Here is a 13,570-nt window from a genome sequence, read left to right on the forward strand (position 1 = left end):
ATGTGCCTCAGGTGCACAGTGATTTTTTTTGTATCAGGGTAATAAGCTAATAGCTTCATCTACGTGGCATTTACATGTGATGAGCGCTATTATCTATGCGCTGGTTTAGACGTGTTTTTTTTTTTTTTGGACGCACTAATCCTATTATTGCATTGGGAGTTATTCTAACATGACCAATACCTTGAGCTCAGCCAAACTGTGCGCTAGGCTGAGCTCAAGGTATTGCATCTGCCCCCACATGAAATAACTAATTAAATAAATACATTTCAAGGCAAGCTTTTAAGGTTACTGGGGGTTCTTCCTCAGGCCCTGCCTCAGAAATATTTTGTTTAGTTTAACTACATTTAAACAGTGCTAACCAGTAACAATGTTCACTGTGGTGACAGGGCTGTGTATTGAAAATGTATCTTGGCAAAGGGAGTGAGTTCTCATTAAGAAATGAGAGCTCACTCCCTTCCTGCCATCCCTTCCCTCACCCCTACCTCCTAATTTCCACCTATTCCTTACCTATGCCAACCACCATTCCTCCCTTTTATTCTCCTCCTCTCCCTCACTTTGTCATCATCTATATCCTATATTCCCTCCTCTGAATTTGTTCTTGCTAAGGTCAATACCCCTTGGTGTTACCAAGGAAACATTGTCATGTGCTAGTTCTGCATATCATTAGCTTAGTCCATATGGAGTGCAATCAGCCACTTTTTTTACTGCCGGGTATTGTAGCTGAGGTACCTGCGGTAAGCGGCCTGTTTTACCATAGTTTAGTACATAGGCCCCTTAATGTCATTAGACCTTGTGTATATAAAATAAGAAGACGAGAACTTTGCTTTGGTTTGCCAAGATACATTTTCAATACACAGCCCTGTCACCACAGTGAACATTGTTATTGGTTAGCACTGTTTAAATGTAGTTAAACTAAACAAAATATTTCTGAGGCAGGGCCTGAGGAAGAACCCCCAGTAGCCTTAAAAGCTTGCCTTGAAATGTATTTATTTAATCAGTTATTTCACATTTCTCTTGTTGCTTTTCAATTGACATCAAAGTGGCGTACAAGTCAAAAATAAAACAATGTCTATTGCGTATAACAATTTAAAAACCAATTAGGCAACTTTAATCCCATCCCATAAAGCCCCTTCAACTATTTAAGATACGACGTGGGTTCTCTTCAATGATTTTACCACTGTTACCTACTTCTCAGCTCATCGTTCCTCCAGCTTTGCGAATTTCACTTAAGCACAGCATTCAGCCAACACGGAACAATCAGAGAATGAAATGCAGTTCACCATCCGGTCCTAGGCACAGGAGCTCACGGGGAGGCTCGTAGCCCAGTGCAGGATCTGCGCCGTCCCAGGCTTCCTTCCACACAGAGGGTAAAGAAGCCTCTCTTTCAAGGCGCTCTGGTTCCCCTCTCCAGTGCCCTTCTGCTCATCAGCCCAGTGCCACACAACAACTCCAATACCACACAATGAGTCCAAAAGCTCTTTCACGGACACGAAAAATGGTGACCCACCAAGCGCTGGTGCATCAGATAATAAAGTCCAAGAGCACCAAAACAAACCTCAGTCTCTCTTTTAGTAGCAAACGGCTGCACATGCTGGTGGGCAAGCTCTTTGGGGCAGGGATCCTTCTCTCTTCACCCTCCCCAGGTACCTGTGTCAGATTGCAGTTCTCTTCCTCTTTGGAACCTCTCTCCTTTTTCTTTTTTACGCTTAACTGAGCCTCTGGCTGATTCCTTCCCACTCAGCAACTAGTCTGTAGTACCTTCCTTGTGCAGGCAGCTTCTCCTTGAAAAGGACAATCCTCTCGTATCGCTCTGTTTCTAAAGCAATCCATTTCCTTGCAACTTCAGACACTTAGCACTTAGTTCTCTGGTCCTTTCCTTTGAAGGCGAGAGGACCCTCCCCAACTTAAGCAGAGGTACTGCTGACTCCCTCAGTCTCCTTTGTCCTCTGAAGCTGCGTCACATAGGCATAGCAGTTATATCAAACCTCGGGCTTCTTCCATTGGGGAGTGTCATACCTCCTAAGATACTTTCACACTCACTAACAGGGGGGTCCGCAGGATCTGTTGAAACCATTGATCCTACACTACTGGCACACCAGATCTGTTGAGACCACCGGGCCCCTAACCATCAAGGGCAACTCCACTAGTAAAGGGGCATATTTGAGGGATCCCTTACAAATGATTTCATGATCCTTTTTTATTTTTACTGATGTCGGCTCCAGCTGATCTTCCTCTTGTGAATGTAATGCTTGTAATGGGGTTGCAACTTTTCACTCAAAATATCCTGGGCCCACCTCCTATAAGATCTTATAGATCTGAAACTCCAGTCTACGTTGCTACCCTCATCCAGTGTAACTCATGGAGTACAGGAGACACATGCTCCCTCCGCCAAGAGCATTACGTTCCTCACCAAGGGGGCCTCCTCGATGACCCGGCAGGTCTCTGGCAGAGACGCGCGCTAGGAATTCTCGGTTGCAGCGTCCAGACTGGGGAACTCGCTGCCACAGGAGTTGTGTCTAACAACTTGTACCAAGAGTTTCAAGGTTACTATTAAAGATACATTTATTCAAGCTGGCCTAACTGTTTTGTTTAGATCTGTTTTACTGTAATGATTATAATATGTATAATATGTGTGTTGAGAGGTTTGTGCATTGGTGACATATACATGTGAATGTACTAACCCAGCAGCTGAATGTTGGATTACCTGAAAATCTCTTTATTTCCTTCTACGGCATCCCCCCAGCACTTGGAGGTTACAGTAGTCCAATCTTGCTGTCAATTAGCCATGTGCAAAAGAGACAAAATGTTGTCTAGAAACTGTCTGCTAAGATGGAAATGACATTTCTTAACCACTGATCACACCTGTGATTTCATGGTTAAATCCCCCCCCCCCCCCCCCATCTAACTTAATCCCCAATAGAACCAGTACAAAGCGACATCCCTTACCCTTAAAAGAAGGCTCGGGGGAGGGGAACCTGCATGGTATGGCAGTTACCACCCAAGCAACTTGTTGGGCAGACTGTATGGATCTTTTGGGGGTCTTTATCTGCCATCATTTTCTATGTTACTATGTAACCACCCTAATGCTTCATCACCACAAAATGCCCTCCCATCATCTGTTGCTCCGGACAATTCAGAGATCTCTTAGCAGCACACGTAATTCTTCGACCTTCTCAGGGTTCAGTTTCGTAAAATTTGCATCCATCCATGCTGACAGTGCTTCTAAGCATCATTTATACAAATTCTCCCTCTAATTTTCCCCTCACGGCATGTTGCCTGCAAAGAAGAAAATTTGTACATCAGACTTCCAGATTAGTTTTGCCAGTGGTTGCAAACAGAGATTAAATAAGAGCGACCCCCTGTGACACATTCATACTGAATTGGCTGAATCGTTGCCCTTTCCCCTGCAAACCAGTTTGGGTCCTTCCTGACAAGAAATATGAAAACCAAGCCAAGGGATGCCCGACCACACTCAACTCCACTCGTTTCTCCCGCTTCTCTTCGTGATCAAGGATATTGAATGCTGCACTTAACATCAAAGGAACGAGTACAGCAATTGAACCCCTTCTTAAAATACAACAGAGGCCATCCACCGTAGAAACCAGGAGTGTTTCTGTACTAAGGACTGGGCCTAAACTCTGCCTGCCTAGAATCTAAAATCTAGTTTTCCTCATAGAAATATCTAAATTCTTGTATAGAGACCCCATGGCCTCCACTGGATGGCCCTAGATCCCTGCCCTGGGTATTCCAGCTTAGTGGAAGATACCATTTCTTAACCAAACTTTCCGTAGAGTGAATGGTAGCTTCTTAGTGCAGAAGGTGGGGCTGGTGCTCTAGAGAGGATGGCCATTTTGGTTTGGCTTCTGGAGAGTAAAGAGCTGTTTTGGTAGCTGGTTGATCTGAGAGGAGATTTCTGCAGGGCATGCCTTGCTCGTCAGGACCTGCCTCCGGTTTTGTGGAAAAAAGACTTTGACAGTTCAGGTATTTTTTTGGGGGGGGGGGGGGGGGGAGTTTTGCCTGTGGTGAGGCCTTGGACCAGTCTGAGGGACAAGCTCCAGAGCCAGAGGTCAGAGCTTGGAAGATCTGTGTGCTTCTCTCCTGGCTGCAGTGATTTTTTTTGTTCACCTCAAGGGAGTTTTGAGGACTTGAAAAGTGTTTTCCCCTTTATGGTTTCTGCGGAGGATTAGTGCCACACCTCCTCACGGTTGGAGTTGGGCTATATTAGCCTGTTTTTTTCCAGCATCAGACCTTTTCCAAAGAGGAGTCACATCAGAAGGAATCCGAGCAGAGGGGAACAGCTTTGGAGGCTCCACCCTATGGGACAGGACATAGGCTTGGGTTTCACAGACTTGGATTCTCATGGACCTCAGGTATAATTTTTAAGACTAAGGGGGATCCTCTTTGCATATAGGGATTTCCCTAACTAGCTGAGATACCTCATTCTCTCACTCCCTGGGGGATAAGCTCTAGCCCATGGCCCTGTATTGAGGACACACACAGAAAGGAAAGGAAGGAAGAGTCAGCACTGTAAATACCCCCAGTGAGAGCACAGATGTAAAGGGACAGTTATCTCCTTGATTGGACATTTATTTATTCCTGGAGAATCAGTTTGAGCACCCAAGCTGGGTCCTGCCTGTTCCCTGCTGCGCTACCACTGATAGCCAGCACAGTGGCATTAAACAGGAGGGAATTCATTACACCACCTAGGCCCTGAAGGTCAGCTTTCCCCCCAATAGGAAGGACATACATCCTAGGAAACAGTGTGCCCATGGAAAAAGCCCCCCAAAATAAATACTTGTATGGCCCTTTGGGAGACAGTCAACCCCTCAAGAAAGGGTTACTGTTTCAAAACCACCTTTTCCATTATCTTCTTAATAAAAACAGGAAGTAGTTCATGCTTGGATGCACTTCTTCAGATGGTGAATTCCTATATGAGAGTGGGTTACCTTCCTTGCTAGCGGAAACAAGTGATCATTAGGCCTTTGTTAAAAAACATCACCTGGGCTTCCTACAGAAACCACAGAATTTCTGTCTGGTGGCAAATTGACCTTTTTTTTTTTTCCTTTTTTTTTTAATGTAGGGCAAGGATCCAGAATTGATGCTCTCGGATTCAGTGTCCAGATTAGTGAGGTTAAGTCTTTCTGTCTTATTATTTCAAAAGACTCCCATATCTTCACCACCTGACCCAGGGGTGTCTCAGTCAATTTTTGGGGCGCCTACCTTGTTACATTTTTCCACCGTCTCCCCCTGAATTCACTGGATCTTATTCCCAAAGAATTTGGCCAGAGAATCTGCATCTACACCCAACAAATTCCTTAGGTTCCAGTGGACTTTAATCTTTCTGAGCTCCTATAAAATAAAAAAAAAAAACCAAAACCTATCACATTAGGGGATTTTGTAATCAAATACGAATAATTTATCCTGTTTGCTTGAACAATAGCCTCTTTATAATATACAAGATGAGGCAATCTCTCTGATCCTCTCTATTCCTTGATTTCCTCCAACGCCTCCCTAAAACTCATCACTTCTGCTTTAACTCCTACAAGGGTCCTTTAAACCATGGTACTCCTCTCTTCTTGATTTTCAAAGGGATTTCCAGGGCCAGTTCACTAAATATATTCTTCAATAACTGAACCCAACTCAATACTTGGGCCTTGAATCCCTACCATTTATCTTTCATTCTAAATCTATCAAATTTGCCCCAAAAGACTCTGGCTCCTCCTTTTTTTTTTAAACTCACCTTCCTCTCCTCCTCTGCCTTACAATCTTGTTGCCGTTCTGTATTCTGCACCAGACAAAAGAATAGTTAAAAAAAAAAAAAAAAAAATCTGTCCAAGAAAACGGGCCTATTTTAGCATTTTCCAAATATTTGTTAACAGTGATTGAAAAGAAAAATACCATCTCAGTTCAAGGAGCATATTCAACAACCCAATGTAGGTGTGAAGTGAGGGCATCGGTGGAGTTTGAACCAGGGATGGATCAGGGAGCTGAGATCCTGAGACCTAGTCACAGAGCTATCTGATGAGCCAAAGACAAATATGGTCAGGAATCAGGAGAGGCTGAAAAGGGAGCTTTGTAGCCATTTTTCTTACTCCAACCCCATGATTGGCTGAGGCTCAGGTAAAATGGGTTGCTGGGAAACAGGAAGTTGCCTCCAGCAATCAGAATGCGGCCTAATCCTTTGCAAAGTGACTTTACTATGCTTCATAACCAGAGCCTGACCTCACCTTGCTTTAGTTCCTACAGCCAGCTGTCACGTACCTTTGAACCCCCTAAGAACATAAGACCATAAGAAGTTGCCATACTGGGTCAGACAGAGGCGCCATGAAGTCCAGCATCCTGTCTCCAACAGTGGCCAATCCAGGATACAACTACCTGGCAAGTACCCAAACACTAAGAAGATCCCATGCTACTAATGCCAGTAATAAACAGAAGCTATTCTCTAAGGGCCAGATTTTTAAACTTATGCACGGGTGTAGATTTGTTCGCGCAACCCGGTGTGAACAAATCTACGCCCGATTTCATAACATGCGTGAGCTGCCGCGCGCATGTTATAAAATCCGGGGTCGGCATGCGCAAGGGGGTGCACACATGTGCACCTTGCGCGTGCCGAGCCCAAGGGGAGCCCTGATGGCTTTCCCTGTTCCCCGGCCCCCCCACCTTCCCCTCCCTTTATTTATTTATTTATTTATTTATTTATTTAACAGCTTTTAATATACCGGTGTTCGTGCGAGCACATCACGCCGGTTTACAATAAACTTGCGAAAGGAGGAAATTACAAAAAACAGGGAGTGGGAGATGGAGCAGGTTCGAGAAAAGGGGGGGGGGGAGAGAGGGGGGAAGTAAAGGAGGAAGAAGATAGCAGCTGAGAAATTAAAAGGAACGTAACATTATTTACATGAGAGGCAATAAATGAGGGATGAACATTGTCACAAAGTTACAGCGGATAATGAAGGAAAAAAAAAAATGGAATGTATGGAGTATATATATGGAGGCTTATTTACGGTAGTTATGGCAAATTATGAGAAACATATATATCTACTTATTTACAACAGTTATGGCAGGTGAAGAAAGATAATTAATTTTATCTTTTAAATATGCAGGTTGTACAGGTTGTAAGGTAGGAGGGGTGCGGTAAAGTGTAAGGAGGGGGGGGGGAGTAGGGTGAGTGGGTGGTGGGCGGTACTGTGGCTAGGGGGGTTTCAGGGGGGTTGGCTACGAGGGGTTGGGTTCGGGGTAGGCCTGTCTGAAGAGCCAGGTCTTAATGCCTTTTTTGAAGTTGGGTAGTGAGGGTTCAAGACGGAGGTGTGTGGGGAGGGAGTTCCAGAGGGCGGGGCCTGCAATGGTGAAGGCTCTTTCTCTGGTGGTGGAGAGGCGGGCTGTTTTGAGGGGGGGGGGTGTGGAGGGTGCCTGTAGATGTGGATCTAGTCTGGCGGGTTGAGAGGTGGAAGCGGGGCATTTCCTTAAGCCAGGGGGAGTTGTTTTTGTAGAGAGTGCTGTGTAGAATAGTTAGGGTCTTATATTGGGCACGGAATTGGATGGGCAGCCAGTGCAGGTCTACTAGGATAGGTGTAATATGCTCTCTTCTACGTGTGTTTGTAAGGATTCGTGCCATGGCGTTCTGAAGAGTTTGAAGTGGTTTGATGGTGGAGTATGGAAGGCCTAGTAGAAGGGCATTGCAGTAGTCCACTTTGGAGAAAATAGTGGACTGTAGGACTAATCTGAAATCTTGGGTATGGAGTAAAGGCTTGAGCTTTTTAAGGATCTGGAGTTTGTAGAAGCCTGCTTTAAGAAGGGACTTTATGTGTGGCTTGAAGTTCAGGTGTTGGTCGAGTGTGACTCCCAAGTCTCTTACGGAGAGGGGTAGTGTGGGTGAGATGAAGGGGGGCGGTGGTGTGGTGGAGGAGTCGTGTTCAGGTTGCTTGGATATAAAGAGGAGTTCGGTTTTGGTTGTATTGAGAGCGAGGTGAAGGTCGGTTAGTAGGGAGTTGATGCTGGCTAGGCAAGATTCCCAGAAAAGGATGGTTTCATTGAGAGTTTTCTGAATGGGTATGAGTACTTGTACATCATCAGCGTATAGGAAGAAGTCCAGGCCTAGGTTTGATAGTAACCCATCCCCCCCCCCCCCACCTTTGTTGAAAAAGTTACGCCTGCCGGCTCACCATCCCCCAACATAGGCTGCTGTGTCAGGGCACTCGACCATGCCCATGGACCACCACTACGCCCCCGGCTCTGCCCCGGAATGCCCCTTTTTTGAATCCCCGGGAAATATGCGCATCCCGGGGCATGTGCAGGGGCAGGCAGGGCAGCTTTTCGGGGGTTAAGCGCGTAACCCTTTGAAAATCTGCCCCTAAGTCAATTTAATTACTAGCAGTTTATGGACTTCTCCTCCAAGAACTTTTTAAAACCCAATTATGCTAACTGCCTTAACCGTATGCTCTGGCAATGCATTCCGGAGCTAAATTGTACATTGAGTGAAAACAAATTTTCTCCAATTTGTTTTAAATGTTCTACTTCCTAACTTCATGAAATGCCCTGTAGTCCTTGTATTATCTGAAAGACTAAATTAACCGATTCACATTTACCCATTCTAGTCCTCTCATGATTTCTTTTTGTTCAATAATTTTTATTAGCAAATGTACACTACACCAGACAATATTTCAAAGAACTCTAACACAAGGAGTGTACATCAACCGCGAGACATCGGTGCTTTACAGAATGGACAAATACGTCTAAGAAATAAGGGTTCAAATCTGGCAACCTTTGCCTAAAGTACAAATTTTTTTTATCATTAACTACTAAAACCCCCTCTCTCCCCATCCTCTAAGAGTAGTAAATAAAATTAAAGTTCAAAAACATGGAATCAAAACATAATGCAGAGTACTAACCTAGTATAAATGTGCAACAACTAAGTGTTCGTTACCTAATCTTAGTTATGATTTAAGGTTATAGAAAGTAATGTGGTGCAAGTGTTCAGCTAAGAATATTTATCCAACAAGGGCGGTAACAGAGGTGGTTGGCAGTGAACTAATGTATTCCCCGCCCCCAAACATCCATCATGATTGTGAATTTTTTAGGGGACGTCTTCTTCCTACCATGCAGAGTTTTTGGTCTGAGTTAGCTATTATCTTGACTAAACTGTGGAATAATATTATCCCACTGGACCCGGGCATTTGGTTATTGGGTGTTTATGACATTACCTCCCTCCATTTCGACTCTACGCCTATTATTTCTAGACAAGGTTTCTCTTGCAGCGAGGTCTGCCATTTTATCTCAGTGGATTCTCTGCTCTCCATCTCTAAAACCAGCATGGACAAAAATCACCAATAGACTCCTGGCTATGGAATTCCTCTCATGATTTTATAGACCTCTAACATATCCTTCCTCTGTCTTTCTCCAAGCTGAACATCCCTAACCTCTTTAACCTTTCCTCCTAGGGGGAGCTGTTACATTGCTTTATTATTTTGGTTGCCCTTCTCTGAACCTTTTCCAGTGCAACTATAGCTTTTTTGAAATGCGGTGACCAGAATTGCACACAGTCCTCAAAGTTCAGTCTCACCATGGAGCGATACAGAGGCATTATGACATTCTCTCACCATCTCTTTCCTAATAATTCCTAACATTCTATTTGCTTTTTTTTGACCGCTGCAGCACACTGAGCCAATGATTTCAATGTATTGTCCACTATGAAGCCCAGATATTTTTCCTGAGTAGTAGCTCCTAATATGGATCCTAACATCTAACTACCACATGGGTTACTTTTCCCTATGCAGGTAATTTTCAAAGGAGTTACTTGCGAAATGTAGCATACTGTCATATCAATTTTCAAAAGCCATTTATTCGAGTAAAGTGCACTGACGAGAGTAAATCCTATGGACAAATCAATGGTATATATTATATCAATTTTCAAAAGCCCACTTTTTAAAATCAGGCCCTTAGTGCATCACTTTGCACTGTCAAACATTAAATTTCATCTGCGATTTGGATGCCCAATCTTCCAGTCTCACAAGGTCTTCCTGCAATATATCACAATCTGCATTTGATTTAACTGTTCTGAATAATTTTATATCATCTGCAAATTTGATTACTTTTCTTGTCGTATCCCTTTCCAGATCATTTATAAATATATTGAAAAGCACCAGTGAAGTACAGATTACTGAGGCTCTCCACTGTTTACCTTTCTCTACTGAGAAAACAGACCATTTAATCCTAGTCTCTGTTTCCAAACTTTTAGCCAGTTTGAAATCCACAAAAGGAATGCCTTTTATGCCATGACTTTTAAAGTTTCTTAAGAGTCTCTCATGGGGGATTTTATTAAATACCTTCTGAAAATCCAAATACACTAAATATGCTGGCTCACCTTTATCCACATGTTAACCCCTTCAAGAAAATGTAGCAGATTTGTGAGGCAAGACTTCCCTTGGGTAAATCCATGTTGACTGTGTTCCATTAAACCATGTCTTTCTCTATGTTCTGTGATTTTGTTCTTTAGAATAGTTTCTATGATTTTTCCTGGCACAGAAGTCTAAAGTAAGATGGGAGAGTTAGCGTGCATAACACTGAATGAAGAGGTAGATATAATTGGTATTTCAGAGACCTGGTGGAGCCTGTCCTTTTGGAAAAGATTCCCACCAAAAGGATGCCCAGTTCTTTACAAACTGATCTCTTTTCTCTGCACCATCATCTTATTCACCCATTGAGACTCCAGAGCCTCTGGGGACCTAAGCATGGAACAGGAAGCATTTCAACCCTGGAAGTTCTGGATTTCAACTTTCTGCCTAAAAACTTAAATTTGGCTTCCTACGTCGTCCTATGTCATTGGTGCCCATGTCTACCATAACAGCCAGCTCCTCCCCAGCACTGTCTAAAATCATATCTAAGTGCCACATGAGATCCACCAACTTCGCACCAGGCAGGCAAGTTACCTAGCAATTCTCATGTCCAGCAGCCACCCAGCTATCTACATTCCTAATAATAAAATTATGACAGCTGATCTAACTCTTCCCATCCTGGGTAGTAGTCCTGGATCACTTTCTGCTACAGGTGACCGTCCTGGATCACTTTCTGACCAGGTGACCGTCTTCCTTCAAGGCAGCATCAGGGCTGCCAGACTGGAGTTGGGACTTATCTACTATGTCCCTGAAGGTCTCCTCTATGTGTATATACCTCTCTGAATGCCTCATCTCTTTCAAGTCTGCAAATCTGGCCTCCAGAGATCAGACTAATTCTCCCTACATACCCTCTCACCAACTTTTAAAAAATCATACATATGACACTCAGTGCAAAAGGCTGGAAGCCCCCCCCCCCCCCCATCTCACACTTGGAATGCTGTCTTCATCTTAATATTATTGAATTATTATTTTAAGCTTAGGTTGCTAAGGGAGTAGGAATAAGTAAATTAGAGTCCTTAAAATTTATGTGGTGTTCTCACTGTTAATCTGGTAATGACCTGTACGGGTATAATTAAACTCTTGATAAGGGCTGGGGCAATCCTGTGTTTTAGATAAAACTCTGATTTTAATGTGAATGTTTCTTGCCTATAAATCAAAGAATGAGCTAGGGGTAGGTGACAGCTAGGGTGAGAGGGAAGGAAAGACAGACACTAGAATGACCTGCTTTATGCTTGCTTTTTATTTCAGGCACACACAAACTCTAAACAATTACCTAGCTTTACTTGCTTTTTATTACTGGTTTTAAGCCTCCAAACCTGCTCCAGCATATTCCAGTTTCTGGTTTATGCTGTGCATCTAGTCTTCACACCTGGTTCTGCTACAGTTTGTTCCTGTACTCCAAGCTACTTCAGCTCTGCAGACAACCTCTGTACACAGTTCTGCTATCATCTGCTCCAGTTCTTGGAACGTGCTTTGCTCTAGCTCTGCTACCAATCCTATGATCTAGCATTGTCCCAGCTCTCCTACTGGATTGCTGCTTTCGGCTCACTCCTGAGTCACTGCACATCCAGATATAATGTACCTCCCAATGCTGGCACCTGGTCCTCACCCAGCAGCAGATCCCACCTGGGAGTAGGAACCTCATAACAGGTTCTTATGACTCAAATACAATAAGTGATGTGTTCCTGAGCCTCATTAATGCATCATATGGCTAGAAATACTGTATATACTACACTGCATTGCTCAAGTATTCTCATTCATGGCCGGGTTGTAGTTTGGACAGTTTGTGTTGTTATATTCATGCTTTGTAGTTTTGTTGATTTATTTCTTGATTAACTGCAAAATCATTAAAAAAAAAAACAATCCACTGATGTGGTTTACATAAAATAATCGTTTTCTGAATAGTGCATATTGAACAGTCAAATTAAATAACTCAAGTCTGAAGCTTGTCAGACTTAAGAGCTGTCATTAAGACTTCAGTGCTCAGTACCACGTGTTCATCACCTCTCACGTGCATTCACATCCACCTCGTAAAGACCACGTGAAAGGTGCGTCTTTGTTCTAAGCTTGAGGTCTGATTGTGGGGTAACAGAGGAGGGAAACACAACGGACATTCCTGTTATTGCAGGGCTCAAATCGAATGGGAAGCACCTGAGCTAAGGCGCGGGGGAGGAACTAGAAAGGAACTGAGACAGGAGAGAGAAAAGCAGAGGCACAAGTAAAGAGGGGAAAAAAGAGGAGAGGGGAGAGAGACAGAGAAAAAGCAGAGACACAGGGGAGAAATACACAAGGATGGAGGGGAGAAAGTAGAATGGAGAAACGTAGGGCTAGAGGGAAAAAGAAGAACAGAGACAAAGTTTATTAAGGGTGTGCAGTGAGGGTTTTTGTGTGATTTTGTCATTTTTTGATTGATTTTTTTTTTTTTTTAAATGGTTCATTGGTTTCCCCCCCTAATTTCATGGTTAGTGTGCACTAAGTTCTGTTAGTGCGCACAAACCGGACTTAATGCGCACTAACATGAAACTAAAAAAAAGAATTACATTTCAGCATTTTGTCTTTTGTTTCGTGGCTCCAATGAAATGAAACAAAATAGACAATGTCATTGACATTGTCTATTTTGTTTTAAATGAAAGCTCATCTCTAGAGAGAGAAGGATGACGGAGAAGAAAGACACACAGGGGAGATATATATATATATATATATACAGGAAAGGGAGGGAGGGAAAAGAATGGACACAGAGGGAAGGGGGAGAGAAGAACAGAGATAGAGGAGAGAGGAGTGACACAGAAGAGAGACATAGGGAGGACAGCAGAGAAAAAATGGGGAAAAACTCAAGAAAGAAGGGAAAATAGAAGGAATGCACGGGGGGGGGGGGGGGAGGTAAAAAGGGTCGCAAAAAGTAAAACAAAAATGGGGGAAATGCCTCTTTTTTTTGACAGAAATGTAATAAAATCCAGTCCCTGGGTATTGGTCCGTGCAGGGCAGGGAAGGTAGGACGGCCCGTGTAGGGCAGGCAAGAGAGCACCCGGAGGAGGCAGCAATTGAAAGAGGAGCACTGTGGCTAGGGAGAGCAGTAGGGGGATGGAGGCCTGATTGGGTTGGGGTTGGTGGGGGGGGAGGGGGGGGCACAGGAAGCAGATGAGCGTCCGTGGGTGGAAGGGAGACGGCAGCAGCAGATG

This window comes from Rhinatrema bivittatum, chromosome 9 (assembly GCF_901001135.1).
Source record: "Rhinatrema bivittatum chromosome 9, aRhiBiv1.1, whole genome shotgun sequence".
Taxonomy (NCBI): Eukaryota; Metazoa; Chordata; class Amphibia; order Gymnophiona; family Rhinatrematidae; genus Rhinatrema; species Rhinatrema bivittatum.